The following is a 7,740-nucleotide window of genomic DNA, read 5'->3' as shown; positions in this document are numbered from 1 at the left end:
TGATTATGTATTGATCTGTGTAATTCCTTCTGTCAGGCACTTGAGCAGCTACAGGTGGACAGATGCTGTAAGATAAATACACAATATTAGCCACACTTGTAACTGTGTTTTAGTGTGGGTGCTGATTTTTAGTGCAACCTGTTTTCTCCTTTGTCTTCTCCAGGGTGTTCGGACCCCTTGGGACACACTTGAGAGTGCTTGGAAACACCAAGGAGGAAGTTGGTGGAGAGCTGCCACCTTAAGCTTTTAAATTTAAACTTGGATAAATAAAAATAAGAAAATGTGGGATGTGTTAAATCCTGTCTCTGCCTGCGGTGACTCTAGCTTTGCTGCTCAGTGGTCATTTGTCACAAGTACATATTACACATAATACAAAGTCACAAAAAAGTAAGCCATACATCTTCATAGACATTGTGCGGTTTTTTTCTTGGAAGCGAGTAGAAGTTTGAAACCCCGGAATCTGAACAGAGACAGAGGCTATTTTTGTATCTGCAGCACTTACTCTGGCCAGTCACACATTCAGATGGATGCAAACTTGGAGTTTAGTATCTTGCCCAAGGATACTTCGACACATGGACTGGAGGAGTCAGGGATCACTCCACTGACCTTCCGATTGGGACACAACCAACTCTACCACCTGAACCACCGGTGCCCCAAGGCAAACAACACAACCAAAGACTGTGTTAATGAGTCCCGATAAACATGGTGCATAAACATCTGTCCTGTATTCATGTCTAAGAATGTCTTATTTCAAAGACAGTAAATATTAGACAAATCCTATCCTTTTTCAGATGAAGTTTTGTAGTAAATTAATAACTAAAGCATGAGTTAGCTGCACAAATGAAAACAGTCTCAAACACTACACAGGCACAACTGCAGAGGTGTGGTAACAATGGTTAGAGCTACAGAGCTACATGGTTATAAACACATTAAGAAAAAGCAGGATGGGGGTTAAAGTGCGTGGACACAAACACCACCCTATGGGACGAAGAAGACACAGAAGACAGACCAAACTACATCTGCATGACGAGACCAAACACTTTAATGCCTCATGAAAGAATCACAATCTAAGCTCTAGTAATTCTGTCATGAGGCATTGAAATGGCAAGGCATTTAGCTCAAACTAGCTAATGAAACACGATTTAGAACTAAATCGTGTTCTTCTGAATAGCTTTGGCCACTCGGGTCTTGTTAAAACCAAGAGGAAAAATCACTGCAGCCTCATCTAATACAGGGTCAATACATCACCATTCAACAAGCAGAAACTGTTGACCACGTACAACAATGCGCTGTCCTTAACAGAAATGTTTTGACTTAAACGATTGATTATGTACCCGATTTGTTTATGCTGACTCCTAGTGGCCCTTCTTTGTAATGACTGGGCCAGTTTTTTAGCTTCTCGTTGGAGTGTTAGCTGGCCACGGAGAATGCAGCTGCACACATGCTGTGCCTTTGAGTTTATTTGCCTGTAATCAGCTCCTTTACTACTTTTGATAGCTGGATAGTGATTGATCTGTCATAGTGTTTCTTATTTCCTCTGACGTTTTAAATCTTATTAATTTGAAGAAGCTAACTGGAAGGTGCCATCTTGAGTAAGCTAGCTCATTACTGGTGTGTTCTGCCTTCTCGGTAAGCTGCGAAGTAGTTTGATTTATTTTGCTGAATCTGCTGCCATTTGCATGGAGTAATATGCTTGTATATTTCTGTGATCTTTCAGTTTTATTCCGCTGATATTTGTTCAGTAAACCTTGCAAAGAATTCAAGGACTTGTCGGTTTATTGGAACATCTACGTGTTAACTGGCTGTCTGGCTCTGCCTGAAATGCACTGCGAGGACAGCATACATCAGTATAACTTGAAGAGTGCAGATAATCAGTAGAGCAAAGAGGAAAAAGTTGTGACAGTTCTTTAAAAAAAACTCTAGTATTTAGTGTGGTGAAATATTGTGTAATTTGATAGTTAAGTCATCTGAAATGTTAAACGTCTCTTGGGTGGAAAGTGATAATAACTCTTCGTGAGTTATGAGTTAAATAGACACAGCATTTTGGTAAAACGCTGTAATTTAAAAATTCTGAAATCACCTGGTTTAATACAACAGAGCTTAAATCAAACTAGTAGCAAAACTGCTGAATCAAGTACAAGTAATCTAAATTGTACTCAAGTGCAGTCATTTTTCTTGCCTCTGGCCTCATATCTGGGGTCCTTTCCAGCTTTTCTCATTACCTTTTCCAACCCTGACAGCACCACTCCACCTGAGGGTCATTTCTGCAATACTGAGACCACATTTTCGTTATTCACTCCCAAAATTAAACTCTTAATGCAGTTTATAAGGCTCCTTCTCACATCCAGGAGTGGGTATTGAACCTTAAAAGAACTAGTTTGACATTTAGGCCATGTTCACACCCAGTATAGCCCTGCAGTGAGATTCAGCACAACAACAATGCGGGGTTGGAAAAAAAAAGTTGAACCAAACTGTTGCTGCAGGATCATCTGGCAAGATGTTGTGTTGGTCTGTCAAATACATGCTGCACTTCTACCTCACAGTGTAAACAGGTACCACAGGGTTTCCAGAGTTATAAAATCCTGTCTGACAGTAATGCATGGATTACTGAACGAGCCTAAAGATTCAGTGGGTGTGTCTGCAAAGTGTCCGACAAAGATACATAAAATGACAGTAGAAAGAGGCCAATCATCACAGGAAGAGAGCAAGAAAACTGTGTAGATACACAAAAGGAAACTTAAAATGACCACACAGTGACAAAAAACAGCTGCAGAGACTAAAACATCTACAAAAAACATAAAGTGAGAACAAAAATATATTATTCTTCACAAAAAGGAGGAAAAGACAACAATAAATGAAAACTTAAAATGACATTACAGTCTCAAAAATTGACATTGTAGGGATGCAAAACAGCTGGTGAGCCTAAAGCATCTAGATAGAGACATGGTGACAATGAAAAAGAGATAATGAAAACTATAAAGAGACACAAAATAACCACATGGACTCAAAACTGCTGCAACAACAGAAACATTTGTAAAGACACACAAAATGACAACACAAAACAATTACACTGACAGAACAATAACAATGATGAAATGCAAAAGGACCACAGAAATTGCAACAAGCACTAATCACAAAGAAAGACCAACAAAATAGAAAAAATGACAACAAAAGCAAATTAATGATCACATTTAGTAGATCACAACAATGATGGACAGCCACGTAACCACAAAAGACTCAAAATGACCACCTAGAGATGCGAAACAGCCACAGAGTCGTTTCTGAGGAGAAACAAAAGGACAAAAAGAGGTAATCTGTCACTTAAACAGACAAAGACAACCACAAAGAGACATGGAAGGAACACAGAGATTTAAAAAGACATTAAAGAGGATGAAGATGGTCAGGCAGAGACTCAAAACAGCTGGAGACAGTAAAACATCTGAAAAATGACACAAAATGACAACAAACCAGGGCAACACGAAGACAAAATACGAAGACAACAATGAAGAGATATGAAAGGACAACAACGAGACTCTGAAATGTCACAAGTCACACAAACGAAATGACCAAAAAAGATGCAAAAAGCAAACAGAGTTACAAGCAGATCACAAAGAGATGAAAAAATGAGGTCGGTCATCGCAACAAGAAAATAAGTCAACCATGAAAAGACATAAAAGGACCAAAAAGAGACTCATAGAGTCACAAAATGACAAGAAACACAAAAGAAGAGCACTATGTTAACTCACAGAGTTGTAAAGGCCTTTTTGAGGGTCATGGTTGGATTACCGAATTAGCCCACAGGGCTCAGAGAGTCAAAGAGTCACTGGGACCACATGCAAAGTGTTATACATTACAAAAACAGTGAAGAAAGATAAAGGAGCCAACAAGAGGCTCAAAATATCCCCAGAGTCACAGAATGACCACACAGAGATGCAACATTGCTACAGAGACTGAAACGCAAACAAAAAGACAAACAATGACAAAAAAAAGTGGCCAGGCATCACAGAAAGGGACCAACACAACTCTGATGATCAGTGGTCACATAAAGAGAGCACTGCAATGGTGAAGAGACATGTGATGGCCAAAAAAAGACACAAAATGACCACAGAGACACACAAAAAGCAGTAGAGAGTTCAAGATCTACAGGAAGAAACAATATGACAACAAGGAGGCCAACTGCCACACAAAAAGATAAAGACTACTGTGGAAATACATAAAAGGACCACTGAAAGACTTGAAATGTTACACACATAGAAACAAAAAACCAAAAAAAGACACAAATTGTCAACCGAGCTATGAGAAGACTACAACGAGATGGAAAAATGAGGCCGCTCAGCACAAAAGAGAACAAGTCAACCATGAAAAGACATGAAAGGCTCACAAAGAGACTCAAAATGGCTTTAAAGTGTTAGAAAACGAAAATGGACAAACACGAAGACTGTTAACTTTACAGAGTTGTAAAGAGCTCGGAGTCAAAGTCGGTCGGTTGCCACACATTTCAACTACAAAGAGACACACAATGACATTAAAAAAGAGGAAAACCATCACAAAACCATCACCAAAAACAACAACAAAAGAACATCGAAGGACCGCAAAGAGCCGCAACATGAAAAGGCTTCAAATGACCACACAGATCTGCAAAAAAAAGCTACTGATAAATGAGATAACGTTGAAAATCATCAGGAGACCAAGGCAACTATAATTAAATAACAAACGATGAAAGAGGTGCTTATAGCAGCCACATTAAATAAATGACCCTATAGAAACACTTATAAAAAGAGAAAATGACAACAAAACTACAAAAAGACCACATAGATACACAAACACAAAACAAGGTGGCAATCAATCAGGGATGAATAACACCACAGAAACAGACAAAAATGAAAATTAAGACATGGAAAATGTCCACAAATGCACAATATGTCAACAGAGAGAAATAAACGGCCACAAATGTGAAAAGATTACCACAAAGATGTCATAAAACAAAATGTCCCATGAAGATCGATACTCAGAGTCACTGTGTGTCTGATGAGCCATTAAATATACCAACTAGATACTTCAACAAAAACCAAAACGTGTGAAAAAGAGAATTTGCGGTTTTATGTGGGGTTATGTTTGAGCAGGACTATTTCTTGGCGGGAGTCCCAGCCAAGCCCTCGCCAAGAAACAGTCCTGAACATAGCTGCTGCTGCTGCTGGCTGTGGCTTCATATCTACTGTATAAACAGTGATATCAGCCTTCTCATCTAACTCTTTTTTTGGGAACATTTTCTGCCCTTTTCCCAAAGTATATTCAAAGGCTTGACGCTCTGGGTCTTGCTCAAGGGCAGCCCAACATGGTAGGTGGATGAGCACAGGTTCTCAGCAAAAATAAGACCAGGTATGGGCCAGATTTGTCAGAACCACTAAAAATACAGTTTCTTATTCAGTGTTTTTGCTGCAGGTTATTTTTAGAGGGCCACAGCAAAAGTTGGCTTCAAATAACTACCACCAATACTAGAACGAATAATTGAGTCTCAGGAAATAAAGCAGCTTATTGCATCTTTTGCCTTGAGGCAATGGTGTTAACCTCTGAACCACAATTCTCCAAATACACAAAACATGTACAAACTGAAACGTGTTGAAGTGGATTAAATGTTTTCTATTCAACACAAATAAACAGTAAAAGCTAAACTCTGCTCTTCACATATTTACCTTGAGGTCAAACTATTAAACCAATGGGGCATGTTGATTTAGACTGTACATGAAGGGACAGAAATAGACTTTAACTGCATCCCTTTTTCTTAATGCACCACTAATACTACTGAAGCACTTTTAAAGGTGCTTACTTTAAAGTCTTGTGTGTAAAAATGGATTAAAACATCCCCAATCACCAAATGCTTTGAACACAATGTAAAGACATAATCACTTTGACTCTATGTCTCTCTATTTTGTTGAAGAGATAGCGACTGCAGTAGAAACAGAGCTGGGCTGTACCGTATTTTTCAGACTATAAGGCGCACTTAAAATCCTTTAATTTTCTCAAAAATCGACAGTGCGCCTTATGTATGAATTGTGATTGTGCTTCCTGACCTCGAACCGATTTTATGTGGTACACGGCGCTCGAAAAATCTGTCAAAAAATGTTTTAGTACAACTTTGGAAGACATAGGAGTAACAATTAAGTTTAACATCCAGGCATCCATGAAAACAGAATTTATTAAATTTAACGTAGTTAGCAGGAAGTTAGCTTGCTAGTTTCCACCTAAACATGATATCATGTAGCATGTTCTGACTGACAGATTTCTGAAAAATTGAAAACGTACAGCTCTGCTATCACTTACAACATAAATGAAGACAGAAAACTAAACAGCAGTGACTTTTGTAGGGTTGCTGAAGTTTGGCTAGCTGGTATATAACGATATAAAATTCTGAATTTCATGTCACTTTTTTACAAAGTATTCAGTGTGTAAATCCTCCGAGCCCTGTTCCATGACAAAAATATACTTTTGTCATATTTTGAGTTTAAAATGACCAGTTTGTAAGTGCTTGTCTTAATAAGAATAACTTCCTGTCTGAATGTATGAATCCTGCAAACTCCAACAACAAGCAGAAGAATGTGCAAGTTGCTGTAAGTAAACTTATATGTTCTAAAGGCTGGAGTCCTGACTGTAACTCTACAAAATAATATTATTATTATTTGTTTGTTCAATTAATTTTGCTAAGGAACTGATGTGTGAGCAGGGGCGGAGCGTGGGGGTGGCTTACGGGGCTTAAGCCCGGGTTGTTTTGTCAGAAGCCCGGGGTATTTTGGAGTGTAATTTTTTCATAGTTAGATGCCTGGCTGACAACTGTATAAAACAAAAAGTACACACAATATTCGAAGCACATAGTGCACACTGTGGGAATTTACGACTGTGCGTGAATCCCCCCCTGATATTGGTATGATCCAAGCTCAGCGACTGAGCGAGGGGGCGGGGCAGCTGCTGCCCGTGAGTGCGCTGTTGGAGAGACGGAGCCAGCCATACTAAGGAGAGCTTAAGTTTGACCAGGTACCAAAGCAAATCATTCCTACCGTACAAATAATGTAAATATGACGGTGCATCACGAAAGATTGATATCAAACTGATCACTTGACCAATATTACGTTACTTGCTCTTCAAGTGAATCAACAAATGGCAAAATGAAAAGCCGAACAAATGCTATTTTTTTTAGAGTCTTAGCTTACGTGTGTTTATTTCATATTTTCAGTTCTTACCCTCCCCGACTAAATCGGTTTCAGTTATGTACTGAAACATAAGAATGGACATTCGAGGGTTCTTTCAAAGAAAAAACTCAGGTAAATGTTATTTTATATATTATGCTTTGTATGTTGTTTAGTATATTTCTATGCAAAACAAGAGGGATTTCAGTACACAGCAGGATATTCACATTTGTAACCAGATATTTACATACACTTTAGGGAGAAAACATAAAACATTTTTACTGTACAACATCAATTTAGAGTAAACTTTTGTTTTAGATAAATATTGAAATATATTTTGAATTAGTTAAATTTCGGAATAAAGAGAGACAGAGCTATTTTTATCACTTTCATCAAATTTAGGAGTACATGTACACTAAATTTATTGTTAATTAATAAGAAAACTCCAGACGATTCCATTCTGAGCTGAAGAAGCTTCTGATAGGTTAGTAGAGTCCATGTGAGTAAATTGCTGGCACAGCTGTGGATGCATATAAGGCAAAACACAGAGCCCGTTTCT

This window comes from Mchenga conophoros, linkage group LG20, assembly GCF_057382185.1.
Source record: "Mchenga conophoros isolate Kocher_MC1m ecotype Shallow Benthic linkage group LG20, M_conophoros_male_GT1.1, whole genome shotgun sequence".
Taxonomy (NCBI): domain Eukaryota; kingdom Metazoa; phylum Chordata; class Actinopteri; order Cichliformes; family Cichlidae; genus Mchenga; species Mchenga conophoros.
Note: the sequence above shows the minus strand (reverse complement) of the source record.